This window comes from Phalangium opilio, unplaced genomic scaffold (genome assembly GCF_054372755.1).
Source record: "Phalangium opilio isolate 3A_F unplaced genomic scaffold, DU_Popi_V2 ptg000352l_1, whole genome shotgun sequence".
NCBI lineage: Eukaryota > Metazoa > Arthropoda > Arachnida > Opiliones > Phalangiidae > Phalangium > Phalangium opilio.
Genome location: NW_028324228.1, coordinates 6,103,470 through 6,131,364, shown reverse-complemented (window position 1 = coordinate 6,131,364; position 27,895 = coordinate 6,103,470). Strand labels below are relative to the sequence as shown.

At 46.4% G+C, this 27,895-nt stretch overlaps 26 non-coding genes across 26 annotated transcripts; all 26 read right to left on the bottom strand.

Moving 5' to 3' along the window:
• Positions 1-716: 716 nt before the first annotated feature.
• Positions 717-789, bottom strand: TRNAN-GUU (transfer RNA asparagine (anticodon GUU)). The gene has a single exon. It is a non-coding gene; the product is annotated as a tRNA-Asn (tRNA).
• Positions 790-1,890: 1,101 nt separating this feature from the next.
• TRNAN-GUU (transfer RNA asparagine (anticodon GUU)) lies at positions 1,891-1,963 on the bottom strand. Its single transcript has one exon. It is a non-coding gene; the product is annotated as a tRNA-Asn (tRNA).
• Positions 1,964-3,064: 1,101 nt separating this feature from the next.
• On the bottom strand, positions 3,065-3,137 carry TRNAN-GUU (transfer RNA asparagine (anticodon GUU)). Its single transcript has one exon. It is a non-coding gene; the product is annotated as a tRNA-Asn (tRNA).
• Positions 3,138-3,943: 806 nt separating this feature from the next.
• Positions 3,944-4,016, bottom strand: TRNAN-GUU (transfer RNA asparagine (anticodon GUU)). Its single transcript has one exon. It is a non-coding gene; the product is annotated as a tRNA-Asn (tRNA).
• Positions 4,017-4,234: 218 nt separating this feature from the next.
• TRNAN-GUU (transfer RNA asparagine (anticodon GUU)) lies at positions 4,235-4,307 on the bottom strand. The gene has a single exon. It is a non-coding gene; the product is annotated as a tRNA-Asn (tRNA).
• Positions 4,308-5,407: 1,100 nt separating this feature from the next.
• On the bottom strand, positions 5,408-5,480 carry TRNAN-GUU (transfer RNA asparagine (anticodon GUU)). The gene has a single exon. It is a non-coding gene; the product is annotated as a tRNA-Asn (tRNA).
• A 1,250-nt stretch (positions 5,481-6,730) lies between these two features.
• Positions 6,731-6,803, bottom strand: TRNAN-GUU (transfer RNA asparagine (anticodon GUU)). Its single transcript has one exon. It is a non-coding gene; the product is annotated as a tRNA-Asn (tRNA).
• A 953-nt stretch (positions 6,804-7,756) lies between these two features.
• TRNAN-GUU (transfer RNA asparagine (anticodon GUU)) lies at positions 7,757-7,829 on the bottom strand. The gene has a single exon. It is a non-coding gene; the product is annotated as a tRNA-Asn (tRNA).
• An 808-nt stretch (positions 7,830-8,637) lies between these two features.
• On the bottom strand, positions 8,638-8,710 carry TRNAN-GUU (transfer RNA asparagine (anticodon GUU)). Its single transcript has one exon. It is a non-coding gene; the product is annotated as a tRNA-Asn (tRNA).
• Positions 8,711-9,957: 1,247 nt separating this feature from the next.
• Positions 9,958-10,030, bottom strand: TRNAN-GUU (transfer RNA asparagine (anticodon GUU)). The gene has a single exon. It is a non-coding gene; the product is annotated as a tRNA-Asn (tRNA).
• Positions 10,031-10,543: 513 nt separating this feature from the next.
• Positions 10,544-10,616, bottom strand: TRNAN-GUU (transfer RNA asparagine (anticodon GUU)). Its single transcript has one exon. It is a non-coding gene; the product is annotated as a tRNA-Asn (tRNA).
• A 366-nt stretch (positions 10,617-10,982) lies between these two features.
• On the bottom strand, positions 10,983-11,055 carry TRNAN-GUU (transfer RNA asparagine (anticodon GUU)). The gene has a single exon. It is a non-coding gene; the product is annotated as a tRNA-Asn (tRNA).
• Positions 11,056-11,276: 221 nt separating this feature from the next.
• Positions 11,277-11,349, bottom strand: TRNAN-GUU (transfer RNA asparagine (anticodon GUU)). The gene has a single exon. It is a non-coding gene; the product is annotated as a tRNA-Asn (tRNA).
• A 660-nt stretch (positions 11,350-12,009) lies between these two features.
• Positions 12,010-12,082, bottom strand: TRNAN-GUU (transfer RNA asparagine (anticodon GUU)). Its single transcript has one exon. It is a non-coding gene; the product is annotated as a tRNA-Asn (tRNA).
• A 366-nt stretch (positions 12,083-12,448) lies between these two features.
• TRNAN-GUU (transfer RNA asparagine (anticodon GUU)) lies at positions 12,449-12,521 on the bottom strand. The gene has a single exon. It is a non-coding gene; the product is annotated as a tRNA-Asn (tRNA).
• A 221-nt stretch (positions 12,522-12,742) lies between these two features.
• TRNAN-GUU (transfer RNA asparagine (anticodon GUU)) lies at positions 12,743-12,815 on the bottom strand. The gene has a single exon. It is a non-coding gene; the product is annotated as a tRNA-Asn (tRNA).
• A 660-nt stretch (positions 12,816-13,475) lies between these two features.
• TRNAN-GUU (transfer RNA asparagine (anticodon GUU)) lies at positions 13,476-13,548 on the bottom strand. Its single transcript has one exon. It is a non-coding gene; the product is annotated as a tRNA-Asn (tRNA).
• Positions 13,549-13,914: 366 nt separating this feature from the next.
• On the bottom strand, positions 13,915-13,987 carry TRNAN-GUU (transfer RNA asparagine (anticodon GUU)). The gene has a single exon. It is a non-coding gene; the product is annotated as a tRNA-Asn (tRNA).
• A 74-nt stretch (positions 13,988-14,061) lies between these two features.
• Positions 14,062-14,134, bottom strand: TRNAN-GUU (transfer RNA asparagine (anticodon GUU)). Its single transcript has one exon. It is a non-coding gene; the product is annotated as a tRNA-Asn (tRNA).
• A 1,100-nt stretch (positions 14,135-15,234) lies between these two features.
• On the bottom strand, positions 15,235-15,307 carry TRNAN-GUU (transfer RNA asparagine (anticodon GUU)). The gene has a single exon. It is a non-coding gene; the product is annotated as a tRNA-Asn (tRNA).
• Positions 15,308-15,674: 367 nt separating this feature from the next.
• TRNAN-GUU (transfer RNA asparagine (anticodon GUU)) lies at positions 15,675-15,747 on the bottom strand. The gene has a single exon. It is a non-coding gene; the product is annotated as a tRNA-Asn (tRNA).
• A 660-nt stretch (positions 15,748-16,407) lies between these two features.
• On the bottom strand, positions 16,408-16,480 carry TRNAI-GAU (transfer RNA isoleucine (anticodon GAU)). Its single transcript has one exon. It is a non-coding gene; the product is annotated as a tRNA-Ile (tRNA).
• A 1,980-nt stretch (positions 16,481-18,460) lies between these two features.
• Positions 18,461-18,533, bottom strand: TRNAN-GUU (transfer RNA asparagine (anticodon GUU)). Its single transcript has one exon. It is a non-coding gene; the product is annotated as a tRNA-Asn (tRNA).
• A 221-nt stretch (positions 18,534-18,754) lies between these two features.
• Positions 18,755-18,827, bottom strand: TRNAK-CUU (transfer RNA lysine (anticodon CUU)). Its single transcript has one exon. It is a non-coding gene; the product is annotated as a tRNA-Lys (tRNA).
• A 221-nt stretch (positions 18,828-19,048) lies between these two features.
• Positions 19,049-19,121, bottom strand: TRNAN-GUU (transfer RNA asparagine (anticodon GUU)). Its single transcript has one exon. It is a non-coding gene; the product is annotated as a tRNA-Asn (tRNA).
• Positions 19,122-21,542: 2,421 nt separating this feature from the next.
• TRNAN-GUU (transfer RNA asparagine (anticodon GUU)) lies at positions 21,543-21,615 on the bottom strand. The gene has a single exon. It is a non-coding gene; the product is annotated as a tRNA-Asn (tRNA).
• Positions 21,616-27,895: the final 6,280 nt, after the last annotated feature.

Genomic DNA, 27,895 nt, shown 5'->3' with positions numbered 1-27,895 from the left:
AACCACCAACCTTTCGGTTAACAGCCGAACGCGCTAACCATTGCGCCACGGAAGCCCAAAAATTAAATGTTCGTCAGTTATTTTTAAAAAACTCTGAATTTTACGTTACATCTAAGACCTCACAACACCGCTCCAGGATGGGCTCGAACCACCAACCTTTCGGTTAACAGCCGACGGCGTTAACCATTGCGCAACGGAAGCCCAACGATTAAATGTTCGTCAGGTATTGTGGAAAAACTTTGACTTTTTACGTCACATCTGAGACCTCACAACACCGCTCACGGATGGGCTCGAACCACCAACCTTTCGGTTAACAGACGAACGCGCTAACCATTGCGCCACGGAAGCTCAGAAATGAAATGGTCGTCAGGTATTGTGGAAAAACTTTGACTTTTTACGTCACACCTGAGACCTCACAACACCGCTCACGGATGGGCTCGAACCACCAACCTTTCGGTTAACAGCCGAACGCGCTAACCATTGCGCCACGGAAGCTCAGAAATGAAATGGTCGTCAGGTATTGTGGAAAAACTTTGACTTTTTACGTCACATCTGAGACCTCACAACACCGCTCCCGGATGGGCTCGAACCACCAACCTTTCGGTTAACAGCCGAACGCGCTAACCATTGCGCCACGGAAGCTCAAAAAATAAACGGTCGTCAGGTATTGTGGAAAAACTTTGGCTTTTTACGTTACATTTGAGAGCTCTCAACACCGCTCCCGGGTGGGCTCGAACCACCAACCTTTCGGTTAACAGCCGAACGCGCTAACCATTGCGCCACGGAAGCCCAAAGATTAAATGTTCGTCAGGTATTTTTAAAAAACTCTGAATTATACGTTACATCTAAGACCTCACATTACCGCTCCCGGATGGGCTCGAACCACCAACCTTTCGGTTAACAGCCGAACGCGCTAACCATTGCGCCACGGAAGCCCAAAAATTAAATGTTCGTCAGTTATTTTTAAAAAACTCTGAATTTTACGTTACATCTAAGACCTCACAACACCGCTCCAGGATGGGCTCGAACCACCAACCTTTCGGTTAACAGCCGACGGCGTTAACCATTGCGCAACGGAAGCCCAACGATTAAATGTTCGTCAGGTATTGTGGAAAAACTTTGACTTTTTACGTCACATCTGAGACCTCACAACACCGCTCACGGATGGGCTCGAACCACCAACCTTTCGGTTAACAGACGAACGCGCTAACCATTGCGCCACGGAAGCTCAGAAATGAAATGGTCGTCAGGTATTGTGGAAAAACTTTGACTTTTTACGTCACATCTGAGACCTCACAACACCGCTCCCGGATGGGCTCGAACCACCAACCTTTCGGTTAACAGCCGAACGCGCTAACCATTGCGCCACGGAAGCTCAGAAATGAAATGGTCGTCAGGTATTGTGGAAAAACTTTGACTTTTTACGTCACATCTGAGACCTCACAACATCGCTCCCGGGTGGGCTCGAACCACCAACCTTTCGGTTAACAGACGAACGCGCTAACCATTGCGCCACGGAAGCTCAAAAATTAAACGGTCGTCAGGTATTGTGGAAAAACTTTGGCTTTTTACGTTACATTTGAGACGTCACAACACGGCAGCCGGGTGGGCTCGAACCACCAACCTTTTGGTTAACATCCGAACGCGCTAACCTTCGAGCCAAGGAAGCTCAGAAATGAAATGGTCGTCAGGTATTGTGGAAAAACTCTGACTTTTTACGTCACATCCGAGACTTCAAAACACCGCTCCCGGATGGGCTCGAACCACAAACCTTTTGAATAACAGCTGAACGCGCTAACCATTGCGCCACGGAAGCCCAAAAATTAAATGTTCGTCAGATATTTTTAAAAAAACTCTGAATTTTACGTTACATGTGAGATCTCACAACACCGCTCCCGGGTGGGCTCGAACCACCAACCTTTCGGTTAACAGCCGAACGCGCTAACCATTGCGCCACGGAAGCCCAAAAATTAAATGTTCGTCAGGTATTGTGGAAAAACTTTGACTTTTTACGTCACATCTGAGACCTCACAACACCGCTCACGGATGGGCTCGAACCACCAACCTTTCGGTTAACAGCCGAACGCGCTAACCATTGCGCCACGGAAGCCCAAAAATTAAATGGTCGTCGGGTATTGTGGAAACACTTTGGCTTTTTACGTTACATGTGAGAGCTCACAACACCGCTCCCGGGTGGGCTCGAACCACCAACCTTTCGGTTAACAGCCGAACGCACTAACCATTGCGCCACGGAAGCCCAAAGATTAAATGTTCGTCAGGTATTTTTAAAAAACTCTGAATTTTACGTTACATCTAAGACCTCACATTACCGCTCCCGGATGGGCTCGAACCACCAACCTTTCGGTTAACAGCCGAACGCGCTAACCATTGCGCCACGGAAGCCCAAAAATTAAATGTTCGTCAGTTATTTTTAAAAAACTCTGAATTTTACGTTACATCTAAGACCTCACAACACCGCTCCAGGATGGGCTCGAACCACCAACCTTTCGGTTAACAGCCGACGGCGTTAACCATTGCGCAACGGAAGCCCAACGATTAAATGTTCGTCAGGTATTGTGGAAAAACTTTGACTTTTTACGTCACATCTGAGACCTCACAACACCGCTCACGGATGGGCTCGAACCACCAACCTTTCGGTTAACAGACGAACGCGCTAACCATTGCGCCACGGAAGCTCAGAAATGAAATGGTCGTCAGGTATTGTGGAAAAACTTTGACTTTTTACGTCACATCTGAGACCTCACAACACCGCTCACGGATGGGCTCGAACCACCAACCTTTCGGTTAACAGCCGAACGCGCTAACCATTGCGCCACGGAAGCTCAGAAATGAAATGGTCGTCAGGTATTGTGGAAAAACTTTGACTTTTTACGTCACATCTGAGACCTCACAACACCGCTCCCGGATGGGCTCGAACCACCAACCTTTCGGTTAACAGCCGAACGCGCTAACCATTGCGCCACGGAAGCTCAAAAAATAAACGGTCGTCAGGTATTGTGGAAAAACTTTGGCTTTTTACGTTACATTTGAGAGCTCTCAACACCGCTCCCGGGTGGGCTCGAACCACCAACCTTTCGGTTAACAGCCGAACGCGCTAACCATTGCGCCACGGAAGCCCAAAGATTAAATGTTCGTCAGGTATTTTTAAAAAACTCTGAATTATACGTTACATCTAAGACCTCACATTACCGCTCCCGGATGGGCTCGAACCACCAACCTTTCGGTTAACAGCCGAACGCGCTAACCATTGCGCCACGGAAGCCCAAAAATTAAATGTTCGTCAGTTATTTTTAAAAAACTCTGAATTTTACGTTACATCTAAGACCTCACAACACCGCTCCAGGATGGGCTCGAACCACCAACCTTTCGGTTAACAGCCGACGGCGTTAACCATTGCGCAACGGAAGCCCAACGATTAAATGTTCGTCAGGTATTGTGGAAAAACTTTGACTTTTTACGTCACATCCGAGACTTCAAAACACCGCTCCCGGATGGGCTCGAACCACAAACCTTTTGAATAACAGCTGAACGCGCTAACCATTGCGCCACGGAAGCCCAAAGATTAAATGTTCGTCAGATATTTTTAAAAAACTCTGAATTTTACGTTACATCTAAGACCTCACAACACCGCTCCCGGATGGGCTCGAACCACCAACCTTTCGGTTAACAGCCGAACGCGCTAACCATTGCGCCACGGAAGCTCAAAAATTAAATGGTCGTCAGGTATTGTGGAAAAACTTTGACTTTTTACGTCACATCTGAGACCTCACAACACCGCTCCCGGATGGTCTCGAACCACCAACCTTTCAGTTAACTGCCGAACGCGCTAACCATTGCGCCACGGAAGCCCAAAGATTAAATGTTCGTCAGGTATTGTGGAAAAACTTTGGCATTTGACATTACGTTTGAGATCTCACAACACCGCTCCCGGGTGGGCTCGAACCACCAACCTTTCGGTTAACAGCCGAACGCGCTAACCATTGCGCCACGGAAGCCCAAAGATTAAATGTTCGTCAGGTATTTTTAAAAAACTCTGAATTTTACGTTACATCTAAGACCTCACAACACCGCTCCCGGATGGTCTCGAACCACCAACCTTTCGGTTAACAGCCGACGGCGTTAACCATTGAAACGGAAGCCCAACGATTAAATGTTCGTCAGGTATTGTGGAAAAACTTTGGATTTTTACGTTACATGTGAGATTTCACAACACCGCTCCCGGGTGGGCTCGAACCACCAACCTTTCGGTTAACAGCCGAACGCGCTAACCATTGCGCCACGGAAGCTCAAAAATTAAATGGTCGTCAGGTATTGTGGAAAAACTTTGACTTTTTACGTCACATCTGAGACCTAACACCACCGCTCCCGGATGGTCTCGAACCACCAACCTTTCAGTTAACTGCCGAACGCGCTAACCATTGCGCCACGGAAGCCCAAAGATTAAATGTTCGTCAGGTATTGTGGAAAAACTTTGGCATTTGACATTACGTTTGAGATCTCACAACACCGCTCCCGGGTGGGCTCGAACCACCAACCTTTCGGTTAACAGCCGAACGCGCTAACCATTGCGCCACGTAAGCCCAAAGATTAAATGTTCGTCAGGTATTGTGGAAAAACTTTGACTTTTTACGTCACATCTGAGACCTCACAACACCGCTCCCGGATGGGCTCGAACCACCAACCTTTCGGTTAACAGACGAACGCGTTAACCATTGCGCCACGGAAGCTCAAAAATTAAACGGTCGTCAGGTATTGTGGAAAAACTTTGGCTTTTTACGTTACATTTGAGACTTCACAACACGGCAGCCGGGTGGGCTCGAACCACCAACCTTTTGGTTAACATCCGAACGCGCTAACCTTCGAGCCAAGGAAGCTCAGAAATGAAATGGTCGTCAGGTATTGTAGAAAAACTCTGACTTTTTACGTCACATCCGAGACTTCAAAACACCGCTCCCGGATGGGCTCGAACCACAAACCTTTTGAATAACAGCTGAACGCGCTAACCATTGCGCCACGGAAGCCCAAAAATTAAATGTTCGTCAGGTATTGTGGAAAAACTTTGGCATTTGACATTACGTTTGAGATCTCACAACACCGCTCCCGGGTGGGCTCGAACCACCAACCTTTCGGTTAACAGCCGAACGCGCTAACCATTGCGCCACGTAAGCCCAAAGATTAAATGTTCGTCAGGTATTTTTAAAAAACTCTGAATTTTACCTTACATCTAAGACCTCACAACACCGCTCCCGGATGGTCTCGAACCACCAACCTTTCGGTTAACAGCCGACGGCGTTAACCATTGAAACGGAAGCCCAACGATTAAATGTTCGTCAGGTATTGTGGAAAAACTTTGGATTTTTACGTTACATGTGAGATTTCACAACACCGCTCCCGGGTGGGCTCGAACCACCAACCTTTCGGTTAACAGCCGAACGCGCTAACCATTGCGCCACGGAAGCTCAAAAATTAAATGGTCGTCAGGTATTGTGGAAAAACTTTGACTTTTTACGTCACATCTGAGACCTAACAACACCGCTCCCGGATGGTCTCGAACCACCAACCTTTCAGTTAACTGCCGAACGCGCTAACCATTGCGCCACGGAAGCCCAAAGATTAAATGTTCGTCAGGTATTGTGGAAAAACTTTGGCATTTAACATTACGTTTGAGATCTCACAACACCGCTCCCGGGTGGGCTCGAACCACCAACCTTTCGGTTAACAGCCGAACGCGCTAACCATTGCTTCACGGAAGCCCAAAAATTAAATGTTCGTCAGGTATTGTGGAAAAACTTTGACTTTTTACGTCACATCTGAGACCTCACAACACCGCTCCCGGATGGGCTCGAACCACCAACCTTTCGGTTAACAGCCGAACGCGCTAACCATTGCGCCACGGAAGCTCAAAAATTAAATGGTCGTCAGGTATTGTGGAAAAACTTTGACTTTTTACGTCACATCTGAGACCTCACAACACCGCTCCCGGATGGTCTCGAACCACCAACCTTTCAGTTAACTGCCGAACGCGCTAACCATTGCGCCACGGAAGCCCAAAGATTAAATGTTCGTCAGGTATTGTGGAAAAACTTTGGCATTTGACATTACGTTTGAGATCTCACAACACCGCTCCCGGGTGGGCTCGAACCACCAACCTTTCGGTTAACAGACGAACGCGCTAACCATTGCGCCACGGAAGCTCAAAAATTAAACGGTCGTCAGGTATTGTGGAAAAACTTTGGCTTTTTACGTTACATTTGAGACTTCACAACACGGCAGCCGGGTGGGCTCGAACCACCAACCTTTTGGTTAACATCCGAACGCGCTAACCTTCGAGCCAAGGAAGCTCAGAAATGAAATGGTCGTCAGGTATTGTGGAAAAACTCTGACTTTTTACGTCACATCCGAGACTTCAAAACACCGCTCCCGGATGGGCTCGAACCACAAACCTTTTGAATAACAGCTGAACGCGCTAACCATTGCGCCACGGAAGCCCAAAAATTAAATGTTCGTCAGATATTTTTAAAAAAACTCTGAATTTTACGTTACATCTAAGACCTCACAACACCGCTCCCGGATGGGCTCGAACCACCAACCTTTCGGTTAACAGCCGACGGCGTTAACCATTGCGCAACGGAAGCCCAAAGATTAAATGTTCGTCAGGTATTGTGGAAAAAATTTGGATTTTTACGTTACATGTGAGATCTCACAACACCGCTCCCGGGTGGGCTCGAACCACCAACCTTTCGGTTAACAGCCGAACGCGCTAACCATTGCGCCACGGAAGCCCAAAAATTAAATGTTCGTCAGGTATTGTGGAAAAACTTTGACTTTTTACGTCACAGCTGAGACCTCACAACACCGCTCACGGATGGGCTCGAACCACCAACCTTTCGGTTAACAGCCGAACGCGCTAACCATTGCGCCACGGAAGCCCAAAAATTAAATGGTCGTCGGGTATTGTGGAAACACTTTGGCTTTTTACGTTACATGTGAGAGCTCACAACACCGCTCCCGGGTGGGCTCGAACCACCAACCTTTCGGTTAACAGCCGAACGCACTAACCATTGCGCCACGGAAGCCCAAAGATTAAATGTTCGTCAGGTATTTTTAAAAAACTCTGAATTTTACGTTACATCTAAGACCTCACATTACCGCTCCCGGATGGGCTCGAACCACCAACCTTTCGGTTAACAGCCGAACGCGCTAACCATTGCGCCACGGAAGCCCAAAAATTAAATGTTCGTCAGTTATTTTTAAAAAACTCTGAATTTTACACTACATCTAAGACCTCACAACACAGCTCCCGGATATGCTCGAACCACCAACCCTTCGGTTAACAGCCGACGGCGTTAACCATTGCTTCACGGAAGCCCAAAAATTAAATGTTCGTCAGGTATTGTGGAAAAACTTTGACTTTTTACGTCACATTTGAGAGCTCACAACACCGCTCCCGGGTGGGCTCGAACCACCAACCTTTTGAATAACAGCTGAACGCTCTAAACATTGCGCCAAGGAAGCCCAAAAATTAAATGTTCGTCAGGTATTTTTAAAAAACTCTGAATTTTACGTTACATCTAAGACCTCACAACACCGCTCCCGGATGGGCTCGAACCACCAACCTTTCGGTTAACAGCCGACGGCGTTAACCATTGCGCAACGGAAGCCCAAAGACTAAATGTTCGTCAGGTATTGTGGAAAAACTTTGGCATTTGACATTACTTTTGAGATCTCACAACACCGCTCCCGGGTGGGCTCGAACCACCAACCTTTCGGTTAACAGCCGAACGCGCTAACCATTGCGCCACGGAAGCTCAAAAATTAAACGGTCGTCAGGTATTGTGGAAAAACTTTGACTTTTTACGTCACATCTGAGACCTCACAACACCGCTCCCGGATGGTCTCGAACCACCAACCTTTCAGTTAACTGCCGAACGCGCTAACCATTGCGCCACGGAAGCCCAAAGACTAAATGTTCGTCAGGTATTGTGGAAAAACTTTGGCATTTGACATTACGTTTGAGATCTCACAACACCGCTCCCGGGTGGGCTAGAACCACCAACCTTTCGGTTAACAGCCGAACGCGCTAACCATTGCGCCACGGAAGCTCAAAAATTAAACGGTCGTCAGGTATGGTGGAAAAACTTTGGCTTTTTACGTTACATTTGAGACTTCACAACACGGCAGCCGGGTGGGCTCGAACCACCAACCTTTTGGTTAACATCCGAACGCGCTAACCTTCGAGCCAAGGAAGCTCAGAAATGAAATGGTCGTCAGGTATTGTGGAAAAACTCTGACTTTTTACGTCACATCCGAGACTTCAAAACACCGCTCCCGGATGGGCTCGAACCACAAACCTTTTGAATAACAGCTGAACGCGCTAACCATTGCGCCACGGAAGCCCAAAAATTAAATGTTCGTCAGATATTTTTAAAAAACTCTGAATTTTACGTTACATCTAAGACCTCACAACACCGCTCCCGGATGGGCTCGAACCACCAACCTTTCGGTTAACAGCCGACGGCGTTAACCATTGCGCAACGGAAGCCCAAAGATTAAATGTTCGTCAGGTATTGTGGAAAAAATTTGGATTTTTACGTTACATGTGAGATCTCACAACACCGCTCCCGGGTGGGCTCGAACCACCAACCTTTCGGTTAACAGCCGAACGCGCTAACCATTGCGCCACGGAAGCCCAAAAATTAAATGTTCGTCAGGTATTGTGGAAAAACTTTGACTTTTTACGTCACATCTGAGACCTCACAACACCGCTCACGGATGGGCTCGAACCACCAACCTTTCGGTTAACAGCCGAACGCGCTAACCATTGCGCCACGGAAGCCCAAAAATTAAATGGTCGTCGGGTATTTTGGAAACACTTTGGCTTTTTACGTTACATGTGAGAGCTCACAACACCGCTCCCGGGTGGGCTCGAACCACCAACCTTTCGGTTAACAGCCGAACGCACTAACCATTGCGCCACGGAAGCCCAAAGATTAAACGTTCGTCAGGAATTTTTAAAAAACTCTGAATTTTACACTACATCTAAGACCTCACAACACAGCTCCCGGATGGGCTCGAACCACCAACCTTTCGGTTAACAGCCGACGGCGTTAACCATTGCTTCACGGAAGCCCAAAAATTAAATGTTCGTCAGGTATTGTGGAAAAACTTTGACTTTTTACGTCACATTTGAGAGCTCACAACACCGCTCCCGGGTGGGCTCGAACCACCAACCTTTTGAATAACAGCTGAACGCTCTAAACATTGCGCCAACGAAGCCCAAAAATTAAATGTTCGTCAGTTATTTTTAAAAAACTCTGAATTTTACACTACATCTAAGACCTCACAACACAGCTCCCGGATGGGCTCGAACCACCAACCTTTCGGTTAACAGCCGACGGCGTTAACCATTGCTTCACGGAAGCCCAAAAATTAAATGTTCGTCAGGTATTGTGGAAAAACTTTGACTTTTTACGTCACATTTGAGAGCTCACAACACCGCTCCCGGGTGGGCTCGAACCACCAACCTTTTGAATAACAGCTGAACGCTCTAAACATTGCGCCAAGGAAGCCCAAAAATTAAATGTTCGTCAGTTATTTTTAAAACACTCTGAATTTTACGTTACATCTAAGACCTCACAACACCGCTCCCGGATGGGCTCGAACCACCAACCTTTCGGTTAACAGCCGACGGCGTTAACCATTGCTTCACGGAAGCCCAAAAATTAAATGTTCGTCAGGTATTGTGGAAAAACTTTGACTTTTTACGTCACATCTGAGACCTCACAACACCGCTCACGGATGGGCTCGAACCACCAACCTTTTGGTTAACAGCCGAACGCGCTAACCATTGCGCTACGGAAGCCCAAAAATTAAATGGTCGTCGGCTATTGTAGAAACACTTTGGCTTTTTACGTTACATGTGAGAGCTCACAACACCGCTCCCGGGTGGGCTCGAACCACCAACCTTTCGGTTAACAGCCGAACGCGCTAACCATTGCGCCACGGAAGCCCAAAGATTAAATGTTCGTCAGGAATTTTTAAAAAACTCTGAATTTTACGTTACATCTAAGACCTCACATTACCGCTCCCGGATGGGCTCGAACCACAAACCTTTTGAATAACAGCTGAACGCTCTAAACATTGCGCCACGGAAGCCCAAAAATTAAATGTTCGTCAGTTATTTTTAAAAAACTCTGAATTTTACGTTACATCTAAGACCTCACAACACCGCTCCCGGATGGGCTCGAACCACCAACCTTTCGGTTAACAGCCGACGGCGTTAACCATTGCGCAACGGAAGCCCAAAGATTAAATGTTCGTCAGGTATTGTGGAAAAACTTTGGATTTTTACGTTACATGTGAGATCTCACAACACCGCTCCCGGGTGGGCTCGAACCACCAACCTTTTGGTTAACAGCCGAACGCGCTAACCATTGCGCTACGGAAGCCCAAAAATTAAATGGTCGTCGGCTATTGTAGAAACACTTTGGCTTTTTACGTTACATGTGAGAGCTCACAACACCGCTCCCGGGTGGGCTCGAACCACCAACCTTTCGGTTAACAGCCGAACGCGCTAACCATTGCGCCACGGAAGCCCAAAGATTAAATGTTCGTCAGGAATTTTTAAAAAACTCTGAATTTTACGTTACATCTAAGACCTCACATTACCGCTCCCGGATGGGCTCGAACCACAAACCTTTTGAATAACAGCTGAACGCTCTAAACATTGCGCCACGGAAGCCCAAAAATTAAATGTTCGTCAGTTATTTTTAAAAAACTCTGAATTTTACGTTACATCTAAGACCTCACAACACCGCTCCCGGATGGGCTCGAACCACCAACCTTTCGGTTAACAGCCGACGGCGTTAACCATTGCGCAACGGAAGCCCAAAGATTAAATGTTCGTCAGGTATTGTGGAAAAACTTTGGATTTTTACGTTACATGTGAGATCTCACAACACCGCTCCCGGGTGGGCTCGAACCACCAACCTTTCGGTTAACAGCCGAACGCGCTAACCATTGCGCCACGGAAGCCCAAAGATTAAATGTTCGTCAGGTATTGTGGAAAAACTTTGACTTTTTACGTCACATCTGAGACTTCACAACACCGCTCCCGGATGGGCTCGAACCACAAACCTTTCGGTTAACAGCCGACGGCGTTAACCATTGCGCAACGGAAGCCCAAAGATTAAATGTTCGTCAGGTATTGTGGAAAAACTTTGGATTTTTACGTTACATGTGAGATCTCACAACACCGCTCCCGGGTGGGCTCGAACCACCAACCTTTCGGTTAACAGCCGAACGCGCTAACCATTGCGCCACGGAAGCCCAAAGATTAAATTTTCGTCAGGTATTGTGGAAAAACTTTGACTTTTTACGTCACATCTGAGACTTCACAACACCGCTCCCGGATGGGCTCGAACCACAAACCTTTTGAATAACAGCTGAACGCGCTAACCATTGCGCCACGGAAGCCCAAAGATTAAATGTTCGTCAGGTATTTTTAAAAAACTCTGAATTTTACGTTACATCTAAGACCTCACATTACCGCTCCCGGATGGGCTCGAACCACCAACCTTTCGGTTAACAGCCGAACGCGCTAACCATTGCGCCACGGAAGCCCAAAAATTAAATGTTCGTCAGTTATTTTTAAAAAACTCTGATATTTACACTACATCTAAGACCTCACAACACAGCTCCCGGATGGGCTCGAACCACCAACCTTTCGGTTAACAGCCGACGGCGTTAACCATTGCTTCACGGAAGCCCAAAAATTAAATGTTCGTCAGGTATTGTGGAAAAACTTTGACTTTTTACGTCACATCTGAGACCTCACAACACCGCTCACGGATGGGCTCGAACCACCAACCTTTTGGTTAACAGCCGAACGCGCTAACCATTGCGCTACGGAAGCCCAAAAATTAAATGGTCGTCGGCTATTGTAGAAACACTTTGGCTTTTTACGTTACATGTGAGAGCTCACAACACCGCTCCCGGGTGGGCTCGAACCACCAACCTTTCGGTTAACAGCCGAACGCGCTAACCATTGCGCCACGGAAGCCCAAAGATTAAATGTTCGTCAGGAATTTTTAAAAAACTCTGAATTTTACGTTACATCTAAGACCTCACATTACCGCTCCCGGATGGGCTCGAACCACAAACCTTTTGAATAACAGCTGAACGCTCTAAACATTGCGCCACGGAAGCCCAAAAATTAAATGTTCGTCAGTTATTTTTAAAAAACTCTGAATTTTACGTTACATCTAAGACCTCACAACACCGCTCCCGGATGGGCTCGAACCACCAACCTTTCGGTTAACAGCCGACGGCGTTAACCATTGCGCAACGGAAGCCCAAAGATTAAATGTTCGTCAGGTATTGTGGAAAAACTTTGGATTTTTACGTTACATGTGAGATCTCACAACACCGCTCCCGGGTGGGCTCGAACCACCAACCTTTCGGTTAACAGCCGAACGCGCTAACCATTGCGCCACGGAAGCCCAAAGATTAAATGTTCGTCAGGTATTGTGGAAAAACTTTGACTTTTTACGTCACATCTGAGACTTCACAACACCGCTCCCGGATGGGCTCGAACCACAAACCTTTCGGTTAACAGCCGACGGCGTTAACCATTGCGCAACGGAAGCCCAAAGATTAAATGTTCGTCAGGTATTGTGGAAAAACTTTGGATTTTTACGTTACATGTGAGATCTCACAACACCGCTCCCGGGTGGGCTCGAACCACCAACCTTTCGGTTAACAGCCGAACGCGCTAACCATTGCGCCACGGAAGCCCAAAGATTAAATTTTCGTCAGGTATTGTGGAAAAACTTTGACTTTTTACGTCACATCTGAGACTTCACAACACCGCTCCCGGATGGGCTCGAACCACAAACCTTTTGAATAACAGCTGAACGCGCTAACCATTGCGCCACGGAAGCCCAAAGATTAAATGTTCGTCAGGTATTTTTAAAAAACTCTGAATTTTACGTTACATCTAAGACCTCACATTACCGCTCCCGGATGGGCTCGAACCACCAACCTTTCGGTTAACAGCCGAACGCGCTAACCATTGCGCCACGGAAGCCCAAAAATTAAATGTTCGTCAGTTATTTTTAAAAAACTCTGATATTTACACTACATCTAAGACCTCACAACACAGCTCCCGGATGGGCTCGAACCACCAACCTTTCGGTTAACAGCCGACGGCGTTAACCATTGCTTCACGGAAGCCCAAAAATTAAATGTTCGTCAGGTATTGTGGAAAAACTTTGACTTTTTACGTCACATCTGAGACCTCACAACACCGCTCACGGATGGGCTCGAACCACCAACCTTTTGGTTAACAGCCGAACGCGCTAACCATTGCGCTACGGAAGCCCAAAAATTAAATGGTCGTCGGCTATTGTAGAAACACTTTGGCTTTTTACGTTACATGTGAGAGCTCACAACACCGCTCCCGGGTGGGCTCGAACCACCAACCTTTCGGTTAACAGCCGAACGCGCTAACCATTGCGCCACGGAAGCCCAAAGATTAAATGTTCGTCAGGAATTTTTAAAAAACTCTGAATTTTACGTTACATCTAAGACCTCACATTACCGCTCCCGGATGGGCTCGAACCACAAACCTTTTGAATAACAGCTGAACGCTCTAAACATTGCGCCACGGAAGCCCAAAAATTAAATGTTCGTCAGTTATTTTTAAAAAACTCTGAATTTTACGTTACATCTAAGACCTCACAACACCGCTCCCGGATGGGCTCGAACCACCAACCTTTCGGTTAACAGCCGACGGCGTTAACCATTGCGCAACGGAAGCCCAAAGATTAAATGTTCGTCAGGTATTGTGGAAAAACTTTGGATTTTTACGTTACATGTGAGATCTCACAACACCGCTCCCGGGTGGGCTCGAACCACCAACCTTTCGGTTAACAGCCGAACGCGCTAACCATTGCGCCACGGAAGCCCAAAGATTAAATGTTCGTCAGGTATTGTGGAAAAACTTTGGATTTTTACGTTACATGTGAGATCTCACAACACCGCTCCCGGGTGGGCTCGAACCACCAACCTTTCGGTTAACAGCCGAACGCGCTAACCATTGCGCCACGGAAGCCCAAAGATTAAATGTTCGTCAGGTATTGTGGAAAAACTTTGACTTTTTACGTCACATCTGAGACTTCACAACACCGCTCCCGGATGGGCTCGAACCACAAACCTTTTGAATAACATCTGAACGCTCTAACCATTGCGCCACGGAAGACCAAAAATTAAATGTTCGTCAGTTATTTTTAAAAAACTCTGAATTTTACGTTACATCTAAGACCTCACAACACCGCTCCCGGATGGGCTCGAACCACCAACCTTTCGGTTAACAGCCGACGGCGTTAACCATTGTGCAACGGAAGCCCAAAGATTAAATGTTCGTCAGGTATTGTGGAAAAACTTTGACTTTTTACGTCACATCTGAGACTTCACAACACCGCTCCCGGATGGGCTCGAACCACAAACCTTTTGAATAACAGCTGAACGCTCTAACCATTGCGCCACGGAAGCCCAAAAATTAAATGTTCGTCAGTTATTTTTAAAAAACTCTGAATTTTACGTTACATCTAAGACCTCACAACACCGCTCCCGGATGGGCTCGAACCACCAACCTTTCGGTTACCAGCCGACGGCGTTAACCATTGTGCAACGGAAGCCCAAAGATTAAATGTTCGTCAGGTATTGTGGAAAAACTTTGACTTTTTACGTCACATCTGAGACTTCACAACACCGCTCCCGGATGGGCTCGAACCACAAACCTTTTGAATAACAGCTGAACGCTCTAACCATTGCGCCACGGAAGCCCAAAAATTAAATGTTCGTCAGTTATTTTTAAAAAACTCTGAATTTTACGTTACATCTAAGACCTCACAACACAGCTCCCGGATGGGCTCGAACCACCAACCTTTCGGTTAACAGCCGACGGCGTTAACCATTGCTTCACGGAAGCCCAAAAATTAAATGTTCGTCAGGTATTGTGGAAAAACTTTGACTTTTTACGTCACATCTGAGATCTCACAACACCGCTCCCGGATGGGCTCGAACCACCAACCTTTCGGTTAACAGCCGACGGCGTTAACCATTGCGCAACGGAAGCCCAAAGATTAAATGTTCGTCAGGTATTGTGCAAAAACTTTGGATTTTTACGTTACATGTGAGATCTCACAACACCGCTCCCGGGTGGGCTCGAACCACCAACCTTTCGGTTAACAGCCGAACGCGCTAACCATTGCGCCACGGAAGCCCAAAGATTAAATGTTCGTCAGGTATTGTGGAAAAACTTTGACTTTTTACGTCACATCTGAGACTTCACAACACCGCTCCCGGATGGGCTCGAACCACAAACCTTTTGAATAACAGCTGAACGCACTAAACATTGCGCCACGGAAGCCCAAAAATTAAATGTTCGTCAGTTATTTTTAAAAAACTCTGAATTTTACGTTACATCTAAGACCTCACAACACCGCTCCCGGATGGGCTCGAACCACCAACCTTTCGGTTAACAGCCGACGGCGTTAACCATTGCGCAACGGAAGCCCAAAGATTAAATGTTCGTCAGGTATTGTGGAAAAACTTTGGATTTTTACGTTACATGTGAGATCTCACAACACCGCTCCCGGGTGGGCTCGAACCACCAACCTTTCGGTTAACAGCCGAACGCGCTAACCATTGCGCCACGGAAGCCCAAAGATTAAATGTTCGTCAAGCATTGTGGAAAAACTTTGACTTTTTACGTCACATCTGAGACTTCACAACACCGCTCCCGGATGGGCTCGAACCACAAACCTTTTGAATAACATCTGAACGCTCTAACCATTGCGCCACGGAAGACCAAAAATTAAATGTTCGTCAGTTATTTTTAAAAAAATCTGAATTTTACGTTACATCTAAGGCCTCACAACACCGCTCCCGGATGGGCTCGAACCACCAACCTTTCGGTTAACAGCCGACGGCGTTAACCATTGTGCAACGGAAGCCCAAAGATTAAATGTTCGTCAGGTATTGTGGAAATACTTTGACTTTTTACGTGACATCTGAGACTTCACAACACCGCTCCTGGATGGGCTCGAACTACAAACCTTTTGAATAACAGCTGAACGCTCTAACCATTGCGCCACGGAAGCCCAAAAATTAAATGTTCGTCAGTTATTTTTAAAAAACTCTGAATTTTACGTTACATCTAAGACCTCACAACACAGCTCCCGGATGGGCTCGAACCACCAACCTTTCGGTTAACAGCCGACGGCGTTAACCATTGCGCAACGGAAGCCCAAAGATTAAATGTTCGTCAGGTATTGTGGAAAAACTTTGACTTTTTACGTCACATCTGAGATCTCACAACACCGCTCACGGATGGGCTCGAACCACCAACCTTTCGGTTATCAGCCGAACGCGCTAACCATTGCGCCACGGAAGCCCAAAAATTAAATGGTCGTCGGCTATTGTGGAAACACTTTGGCTTTTTACATTACATGTGAGAGCTCACAACACCGCTCCCGGGTGGGCTCGAACAACCAACCTTTCGGTTAACAGCCGAACGCGCTAACCATTGCGCCACGGAAGCCCAAAGATTAAATGTTCGTCAGGAATTTTTAAAAAACTTTGACTTTTTACGTCACATCTGAGACTTCACAACACCGCTCCCGGATGGGCTCGAACCACAAACCTTTTGAATAACATCTGAACGCTCTAACCATTGCGCCACGGAAGACCAAAAATTAAATGTTCGTCAGTTATTTTTAAAAAACTCTGAATTTTACGTTACATCTAAGGCCTCACAACACCGCTCCCGGATGGGCTCGAACCACCAACCTTTCGGTTAACAGCCGACGGCGTTAACCATTGTGCAACGGAAGCCCAAAGATTAAATGTTCGTCAGGTATTGTGGAAAAACTTTGACTTTTTACGTCACATCTGAGACTTCACAACACCGCTCCTGGATGGGCTCGAACCACAAACCTTTTACATAACAGCTGAACGCTCTAACCATTGCGCCACGGAAGCCCAAAAATTAAATGTTCGTCAGTTATTTTTAAAAAACTCTGAATTTTACGTTACATCTAAGACCTCACAACACAGCTCCCGGATGGGCTCGAACCACCAACCTTTCGGTTAACAGCCGACGGCGTTAACCATTGCGCAACGGAAGCCCAAAGATTAAATGTTCGTCAGGTATTGTGGAAAAACTTTGGATTTTTAGGTTACATGTGAGATTTCACAACACCGCTCCCGGGTGGGCTCGAATCACCAACCTTTCGGTTAACAGCCGACGGCGTTAACCATTGCGCCACGGAAGCCCAAAGATTAAATGTTCGTCAGGTATTGACGAAAAACTTTGACTTTTTACGTCACATCTGAGACTTTACAACACCGCTCCCGGATGGGCTCGAACCACAAAACTTTTGAATAACAGCTGAACGCTCTAACCATTGCGCCACGGAAGACCAAAAATTAAATGTTCGTCAGTTATTTTTAAAAAACTCTGAATTTTACGTTACATCTAAGACCTCACAACACCGCTCCCGGATGGGCTCGAACCACCAACCTTTCGGTTAACAGCCGACGGCGTTTAACCATTGTAAAACGGAAGCCCAAAGATTATTTGTTCGTCAGGTATTGTGGAAAAACTTTAACTATTTACGTCACATCTGAGACTTCACAACACCCCTCCCGGATGGGCTCGAACCACAAACCTTTTGAATAACAGCTGAACGCTCTAACCTTTGCGCCACGGAAGCCCAAAAATTAAATGTTCGTCAGTTATTTTTAAAAAACTCTGAATTTTACGTTACATCTAAGACCTCACAACACAGCTCCTGGATGGGCTCGAACCACCAACCTTTCGGTTAACAGCCGACGGCGTTAACCATTGCGCAACGGAAGCCCAAAGATTAAATGTTCGTCAGGTATTGTGGAAAAACTTTAACTTTTTACGTCACATCTGAGACCTCACAACACCGCTCCCGGATGGTCTCGAACCACCAACCTTTCAGTTAACTGCCGAACGCGCTAACCATTTCGCCACGGAAGCCCAAAGATTAAATGTTCGTCCGGTATTTTTAAAAAACTCTGAATTTTACGTTACATCTAAGACCTCACATTACCGCTCCCGGATGGGCTCGAACCACCAACCTTTCGGTTAACAGCCGAACGCGCTAACCATTGCGCCACGAAAGCCCAAAAATTAAATGTTCGTCAGTTATTTTTAAAAAACTCTGAATTTTACGTTACATCTAAGACCTCACAACACCGCTCCCGGATGGGCTCGAACCACCAACCTTTCGGTTAACAGCCGACGGCGTTAACCATTGCGCAACGGAAGCCCAACGATTAAATGTTCGTCAGGTATTGTGGAAAAACTTTGGATTTTTACGTTACATGTGAGATTTCACAACACCGCTCCCGGGTGGGCTCGAACCACCAACCTTTCGGTTAACAGCCGAACGCGCTAACCATTGCGCCACGGAAGCCCAAAAATTAAATGTTCGTCAGGTATTGTGGAAAAACTTTGACTTTTTGCGTCACATCTGAGACCTCACAACACCGCTCACGGATGGGCTCGAACCACCAACCTTTCGGTTAACAGCCGAACGCGCTAACCATTGCGCCACGGAAGCTCAGAAATGAAATGGTCGTCAGGTATTGTGGAAAAACTTTGACTTTTTACGTCACATCTGAGACCTCACAACACCGCTCCCGGATGTGCTCGAACCACCAACCTTTCGGTTAAGAGCCGAACGCGCTAACCATTGCGCCACGGAAGCTCAAAAATTAAATGGTCGTCAGGTATTGTGGAAAAACTTTGACTTTTTACGTCACATCTGAGACCTCACAACACCGCTCCCGGATGGTCTCGAACCACCAACCTTTCAGTTAACTGCCGAACGCGCTAACCATTGCGCAACGGAAGCCCAAAGATTAAATGTTCGTCAGGTATTGTGGAAAAACTTTGGATTTTTACGTTACATTTGAGAGCTCACAACACCGCTCCCGGGTGGGCTCGAACCACCAACCTTTCGGTTAACAGCCGAACGCGCTAACCATTGCGCCACGGAAGCCCAAAGATTAAATGTTCGTCAGGTATTTTTAAAAAACTCTGAATTTTACGTTACATCTAAGACCTCACATTACCGCTCCCGGATGGGCTCGAACCACCAACCTTTCGGTTAACAGCCGAACGCGCTAACCATTGCGCCACGGAAGCCCAAAAATTAAATGTTCGTCAGTTATTTTTAAAAAACTCTGAATTTTACGTTACATCTAAGACCTCACAACACAGCTCCTGGATGGGCTCGAACCACCAACCTTTCGGTTAACAGCCGACGGCGTTAACCATTGCGCAACGGAAGCCCAAAGATTAAATGTTCGTCAGGTATTGTGGAAAAACTTTGACTTTTTACGTCACATCTGAGACCTCACAACACCGCTCCCGGATGGTCTCGAACCACCAACCTTTCAGTTAACTGCCGAACGCGCTAACCATTTCGCCACGGAAGCCCAAAGATTAAATGTTCGTCAGGTATTGTGGAAAAACTTTGGCATTTGACATTACGTTTGAGATCTCACAACACCGCTCCCGGGTGGGCTCTAACCACCAACCTTTAGGTTAACAGCCGAACGCGCTAACCATTGCGCCACGGAAGCTCAAAAATTAAACGGTCGTCAGGTATTGTGGAAAAACTTTGGCTTTTTACGTTACATATGAGACTTCACAACACGGCAGCCGGGTGGGCTCGAACCACCAACCTTTTGGTTAACATCCGAACGCGCTAACCTTCGAGCCAAGGAAGCTCAGAAATGAAATGGTCGTCAGGTATTGTGGAAAAACTCTGACTTTTTACGTCACATCCGAGACTTCAAAACACCGCTCCCGGATGGGCTCGAACCACAAACCTTTTGAATAACAGCTGAACGCGCTAACCATTGCGCCACGGAAGCCCAAAAATTAAATGTTCGTCAGATATTTTTAAAAAACTCTGAATTTTACGTTACATCTAAGACCTCACAACACCGCTCCCGGATGGGCTCGAACCACCAACCTTTCGGTTAACATCCGACGGCGTTAACCATTGCGCAACGGAAGCCCAAAGATTAAATGTTCGTCAGGTATTGTGGAAAAACTTTGGATTTTTACGTTACATGTGAGATCTCACAACACCGCTCCCGGGTGGGCTCGAACCGCCAACCTTTCGGTTAACAGCCGAACGCGCTAACCATTGCGCCACGGAAGCCCAAAGATTAAATGTTCGTCAGGTATTGTGGAAAAACTTTGACTTTTTACGTCACATCTGAGACTTCACAACACCGCTCCCGGATGGGCTCGAACCACAAACCTTTTGAATAACAGCTGAACGCTCTTACCATTGCGCCACGGAAGACCAAAAGTTAAATGTTCGTCAGTTATTTTTAAAAAACTCTGAATTTTACGTTACATCTAAGACCTCACAACACCGCTCCCGGATGGGCTCGAACCACCAACCTTTCGGTTAACAGCCGACGGCGTTAACCATTGTAAAACGGAAGCCCAAAGATTATTTGTTCGTCAGGTATTGTGGAAAAACTTTAACTATTTACGTCACATCTGAGACTTCACAACACCCCTCCCGGATGGGCTCGAACCACAAACCTTTTGAATATCAGCTGAACGCTCTAACCTTTGCGCCACGGAAGCCCAAAAATTAAATGTTCGTCAGTTATTTTTAAAAAACTCTGAATTTTACGTTACATCTAAGACCTCACAACACCGCTCCCGAATGGGCTCGAACCACCAACCTTTCGGTTGACAGCCGACGGCGTTAACCATTGCGCAACGGAAGCCCAAAGATTAGATGTTCGTCAGGTATTGTGGAAAAACTTTGGATTTTTACGTTACCTGTGAGATTTCACAACTCCGCTCCCGGGTGGGCTCGAACCACCAACCTATTAGTTAACAGCCGAACGCGCAAACCATTGAGCCACGTAAGCCCAAAAATTAAATGTTCGTCAGGTATTGTGGAAAAACTTTGGCTTTTTACGTTACATTTGAGACTTCACAACACTGCTCCCGGGTGGGCTCGAACCACCAACCTTAAGCTTAACATCCGAACACGCTAACCATGGAGCCAAGGAAGCTCAGAAATGAAATGGTCGTCAGGTATTTTGGAAAAACTTTGACTTTTTACGTCCCATCTGAGACTTCACAACACCGCTCCCGGATGGGCTCGTACTACAAACCTTTTGAATAACAGCTGAACGCTCTAACCAATTGCGCCACGGAAGCCCAAATATTCAATGTTCGTCAGTTATTTTTAAAAAACTCTGAATTTTACGTTACATCTAAGACCTCACAACACCGCTCCCGAATGGGCTCGAACCACCAACCTTTCGGTTAACAGCCGACGGCGCTAACCATTGCGCCACGGAAGCCCAAAGATTAAATGTTCGTCAGGTATTGTGGAAAAACTTTGGCATTTGACATTACGTTTGAGATCTCACAACACCGCTCCCGGGTGGGCTCGAACCACCAACCTTTCGGTTAACAGCCGAACGCGCTAACCATTGCGCCACGGAAGCTCAAAAATTAAACGGTCGTCAGGTATTGTGGAAAAACTTTGGCTTTTTACGTTACATTTGAGACTTCACAACACGGCAGCCGGGTGGGCTCGAACCACCAACCTTTTGGTTAACATCCGAACGCGCTAACCTTCGAGCCAAGGAAGCTCAGAAATGAAATTGTCGTCAGGTATTGTGGAAAAACTCTGACTTTTTACGTCACATCCGAGACTTCAAAACACCGCTCCCGGATGGGCTCGAACCACAAACCTTTTGAATAACAGCTGAACGCGCTAACAATTGCGCCACGGAAGCCCAAAAATTAAATGTTCGTCAGATATTTTTAAAAAACGCTGAACTTTACGTTACATCTAAGACCTCACAACACCGCTCCCGGATGGGCTCGAACCACCAACCTTTCGGTTAACAGCCGACGGCGTTAACCATTGCGCAACGGAAGCCCAAAGATTAAATGTTCGTCAGGTATTGTGGAAAAACTTTGGATTTTTACGTTACATGTGAGATCTCACAACACCGCTCCCGGGTGGGCTCGAACCGCCAACCTTTCGGTTAACAGCCGAACGCGCTAACCATTGCGCCACGGAAGCCCAAAGATTAAATGTTCGTCAGGTATTGTGGAAAAACTTTGACTTTTTACGTCACATCTGAGACTTCACAACACCGCTCCCGGATGGGCTCGAACCACAAACCTTTTGAATAACAGCTGAACGCTCTTACCATTGCGCCACGGAAGACCAAAAGTTAAATGTTCGTCAGTTATTTTTAAAAAACTCTGAATTTTACGTTACATCTAAGACCTCACAACACCGCTCCCGGATGGGCTCGAACCACCAACCTTTCGGTTAACAGCCGACGGCGTTAACCATTGTAAAACGGAAGCCCAAAGATTATTTGTTCGTCAGGTATTGTGGAAAAACTTTGACTTTTTACGTCCCATCTGAGACTTCACAACACCGCTCCCGGATGGGCTCGAACCACAAACCTTTTGAATAACAGCTGAACGCTCTAACCAATTGCGCCACGGAAGCCCAAAAATTCAATGTTCGTCAGTTAATTTTAAAAAACTCTGAATTTTACGTTACATCTAAGACCTCACAACACCGCTCCCGGATGGGCTCGAACCACCAACCTTTCGGTTAACAGCCGAACGCGCTAACCATTGCGCCACGGAAGCCCAAAAATTAAATGTTCGTCAGGTATTGTGGAAAAACTTTGACTTTTTACGTCACATCTGAGGCCTCACAACACCGCTCACGGATGGGCTCGAACCACCAACCTTTCGGTTAACAGCCGAACGCGCTAACCATTGCGCCACGGAAGCCCAAAGATTAAATGTTCGTCAGGTATTGTTGAAAAACTTTAACTATTTACGTCACATCTGAGACTTCACAACACCGCTCCCGGATGGGCTCGAACCACAAACCTTTTGAATAACAGCTGAACGCTCTAACCATTGCGCCACGGAAGACCAAAAATTAAATGTTCGTCAGTTATTTTTAAAAAACTCTGAATTTTACGTTACATATAAGACCTCACGACACCGCTCCCGGATGGGCTCGAACCACCAACCTTTCGGTTAACAGCCGACGGCGTTAACCATTGCGCAACGGAGGCCCAAAGATTAAATGTTCGTCAGGTATTGTGGAAAAACTTTGACTTTTTACGTCACATCTGAGACTTCACAACACCGCTCCCGGATGGGCTCGAACCACAAACCTTTTGAATAACAGCTGAACGCTCTTACCATTGCGCCACGGAAGACCAAAAGTTAAATGTTCGTCAGTTATTTTTAAAAAACTCTGAATTTTACGTTACATCTAAGACCTCACAACACCGCTGCCGGATGGGCTCGAACCACCAACCTTTCGGTTAACAGACGACGGCGTTAACCATTGTAAAACGGAAGCCCAAAGATTATTTGTTCGTCAGGTATTGTGGAAAAACTTTAACTATTTACTTCACATCTGAGACTTCACAACACCCCTCCCGGATGGGCTCGAACCACAAACCTTTTGAATAACAGCTGAACGCTCTAACCTTTGCGCCACGGAAGCCCAAAAATTAAATGTTCGTCAGTTATTTTTAAAAAACTCTGAATTTTACGTTACATCTAAGACCTCACAACACCGCTCCCGAATGGGCTCGAACCACCAACCTTTCGGTTAACAGCCGACGGCGTTAACCATTGCGCAACGGAAGCCCAAAGATTAGATGTTCGTCAGGTATTGTGGAAAAACTTTGGATTTTTACGTTACCTGTGAGATTTCACAACTCCGCTCCCGGGTGGGCTCGAACCACCAACCTATTAGTTAACAGCCGAACGCGCAAACCATTGAGCCACGTAAGCCCAAAAATTAAATGTTCGTCAGGTATTGTGGAAAAACTTTGGCTTTTTACGTTACATTTGAGACTTCACAACACTGCTCCCGGGTGGGCTCGAACCACCAACCTTAAGCTTAACATCCGAACACGCTAACCATGGAGCCAAGGAAGCTCAGAAATGAAATGGTCGTCAGGTATTGTGGAAAAACTTTGACTTTTTACGTCCCATCTGAGACTTCACAACACCGCTCCCGGATGGGCTCGAACCACAAACCTTTTGAATAACAGCTGAACGCTCTAACCAATTGCGCCACGGAAGCCCAAAAATTCAATGTTCGTCAGTTATTTTTAAAAAACTCTGAATTTTACGTTACATCTAAGACCTCACAACACCGCTCCCGGATGGGCTCGAACCACCAACCTTTCGGTTAACAGCCGAACGCGCTAACCATTGCGCCACGGAAGCCCAAAAATTAAATTTTCGTCAGGTATTGTGGAAAAACTTTGACTTTTTACGTCACATCTGAGGCCTCACAACACCGCTCACGGATGGGCTCGAACCACCAACCTTTCGGTTAACAGCCGAACGCGCTAACCATTGCGCCACGGAAGCCCAAAGATTAAATGTTCGTCAGGTATTGTTGAAAAACTTTAACTATTTACGTCACATCTGAGACTTCACAACACCGCTCCCGGATGGGCTCGAACCACAAACCTTTTGAATAACAGCTGAACGCTCTAACCATTGCGCCACGGAAGACCAAAAATTAAATGTTCGTCAGTTATTTTTAAAAAACTCTGAATTTTACGTTACATATAAGACCTCACGACACCGCTCCCGGATGGGCTCGAACCACCAACCTTTCGGTTAACAGCCGACGGCGTTAACCATTGCGCAACGGAGGCCCAAAGATTAAATGTTCGTCAGGTATTGTGGAAAAACTTTGACTTTTTACGTCACATCTGAGACTTCACAACACCGCTCCCGGATGGGCTCGAACCACAAACCTTTTGAATAACAGCTGAACGCTCTTACCATTGCGCCACGGAAGACCAAAAGTTAAATGTTCGTCAGTTATTTTTAAAAAACTCTGAATTTTACGTTACATCTAAGACCTCACAACACCGCTGCCGGATGGGCTCGAACCACCAACCTTTCGGTTAACAGACGACGGCGTTAACCATTGTAAAACGGAAGCCCAAAGATTATTTGTTCGTCAGGTATTGTGGAAAAACTTTAACTATTTACTTCACATCTGAGACTTCACAACACCCCTCCCGGATGGGCTCGAACCACAAACCTTTTGAATAACAGCTGAACGCTCTAACCTTTGCGCCACGGAAGCCCAAAAATTAAATGTTCGTCAGTTATTTTTAAAAAACTCTGAATTTTACGTTACATCTAAGACCTCACAACACCGCTCCCGAATGGGCTCGAACCACCAACCTTTCGGTTAACAGCCGACGGCGTTAACCATTGCGCAACGGAAGCCCAAAGATTAGATGTTCGTCAGGTATTGTGGAAAAACTTTGGATTTTTACGTTACCTGTGAGATTTCACAACTCCGCTCCCGGGTGGGCTCGAACCACCAACCTATTAGTTAACAGCCGAACGCGCAAACCATTGAGCCACGTAAGCCCAAAAATTAAATGTTCGTCAGGTATTGTGGAAAAACTTTGGCTTTTTACGTTACATTTGAGACTTCACAACACTGCTCCCGGGTGGGCTCGAACCACCAACCTTAAGCTTAACATCCGAACACGCTAACCATGGAGCCAAGGAAGCTCAGAAATGAAATGGTCGTCAGGTATTGTGGAAAAACTTTGACTTTTTACGTCCCATCTGAGACTTCACAACACCGCTCCCGGATGGGCTCGAACCACAAACCTTTTGAATAACAGCTGAACGCTCTAACCAATTGCGCCACGGAAGCCCAAAAATTCAATGTTCGTCAGTTATTTTTAAAAAACTCTGAATTTTACGTTACATCTAAGACCTCACAACACCGCTCCCGGATGGGCTCGAACCACCAACCTTTCGGTTAACAGCCGAACGCGCTAACCATTGCGCCACGGAAGCCCAAAAATTAAATTTTCGTCAGGTATTGTGGAAAAACTTTGACTTTTTACGTCACATCTGAGGCCTCACAACACCGCTCACGGATGGGCTCGAACCACCAACCTTTCGGTTAACAGCCGAACGCGCTAACCATTGCGCCACGGAAGCCCAAAGATTAAATGTTCGTCAGGTATTGTTGAAAAACTTTAACTATTTACGTCACATCTGAGACTTCACAACACCGCTCCCGGATGGGCTCGAACCACAAACCTTTTGAATAACAGCTGAACGCTCTAACCATTGCGCCACGGAAGACCAAAAATTAAATGTTCGTCAGTTATTTTTAAAAAACTCTGAATTTTACGTTACATATAAGACCTCACGACACCGCTCCCGGATGGGCTCGAACCACCAACCTTTCGGTTAACAGCCGACGGCGTTAACCATTGTGCAACGGAAGCCCTAAGATTAAATGTTCGTCAGGTATTGTGGAAAAGCTTTGACTTTTTACGTCACATCTGAGACTTCACAACACCGCTCCCGGATGGGCTCGAACCACAAACCTTTTGAATAACAGCTGAACGCTCTAACCATTGCGCCACGGAAGCCCAAAAATTAAATGTTCGTCAGTTATTTTTAAAAAACTCTGAATTTTACGTTACATCTAAGACCTCACAACACCGCTCCCGGATGGGCTCGAACCACCAACCTTTCGGTTAACAGCCGACGGCGTTAACCATTGCGCAACGGAAGCCCAATGATTAAATGTTCGTCAGGTATTGTGAAAAAACTTTGGATTTTTACGTTACATGTGAGATTTCACAACACCGCTCTAGGGTGGGCTCGAACCACCAACCTTTCGGTTAACAGCCGACGGCGTTAACCATTGCGCAACGGAGGCCCAAAGATTAAATGTTCGTCAGGTATTGTGGAAAAACTTTGACTTTTTACGTCACATCTGAGACCTCACAACACCGCTCACGGATGGGCTCGAACCACCAACCTTTCGGTTAACAGCCGACGGCGTTAACCATTGCGCAACGGAAGCCCAAAAATTAAATGTTCGTCAGTTATTTTTAAAAAACTCTGAATTTTACGTTACATCTAAGATCTCACAACACCGCTCCCGGGTGGGCTCGAACCGCCAACCTTTCGGTTAACAGCCGAACGCGCTAACCATTGCGCCACGGGAGCCCAAAGATTAAATGTTCGTCAGGTATTGTGGAAAAACTTTGACTTTTTACGTCATATCTGAGACTTAACAACACCGCTCCCGGATGGGCTCGAACCACCAACCTTTCGGTTAACAGCCGAACGCGCTAACCATTGCGCCACGGAAGCCCAAAGATTAAATGTTCGTCAGGTATTGTGGAAAAACTTTAACTATTTACGTCACATCTGAGACTTCACAACACCGCTCCCGGATGGGCTCGAACCACAAACCTTAAGCTTAACATCCGAACACGCTAACCATGAAGCCAAGGAAGCTCAGAAGTGAAATGGTCGTCAGGTATTGTGGAAAAACTTTGACTTTTTACGTCACATCTGAGACTTCACAACACCGCTCCCGGATGGGCTCGACCCACAAACCTTTTGAATAACAGCTGAACGCTCTAACCAATTGCGCCACGGAAGCCCAAAAATTAAATGTTCGTCAGTTATTTTTAAAAAACTCTGAATTTTACGTTACATCTAAGACCTCACAACACCGCTCCCGGATGGGCTCGAACCACCAACCTTTCGGTAACAGCCGACGGCGTTAACCATTGCGCAACGGAAGCCCAAAGATTAAATGTTCGCCAGGTATTGTGGAAAAACTTTGGATTTTTACGTTACATGTGAGATTTCACAACACCGCTCTTGGGTGGGCTCGAACCACCAACCTTTCGGTTAACAGCC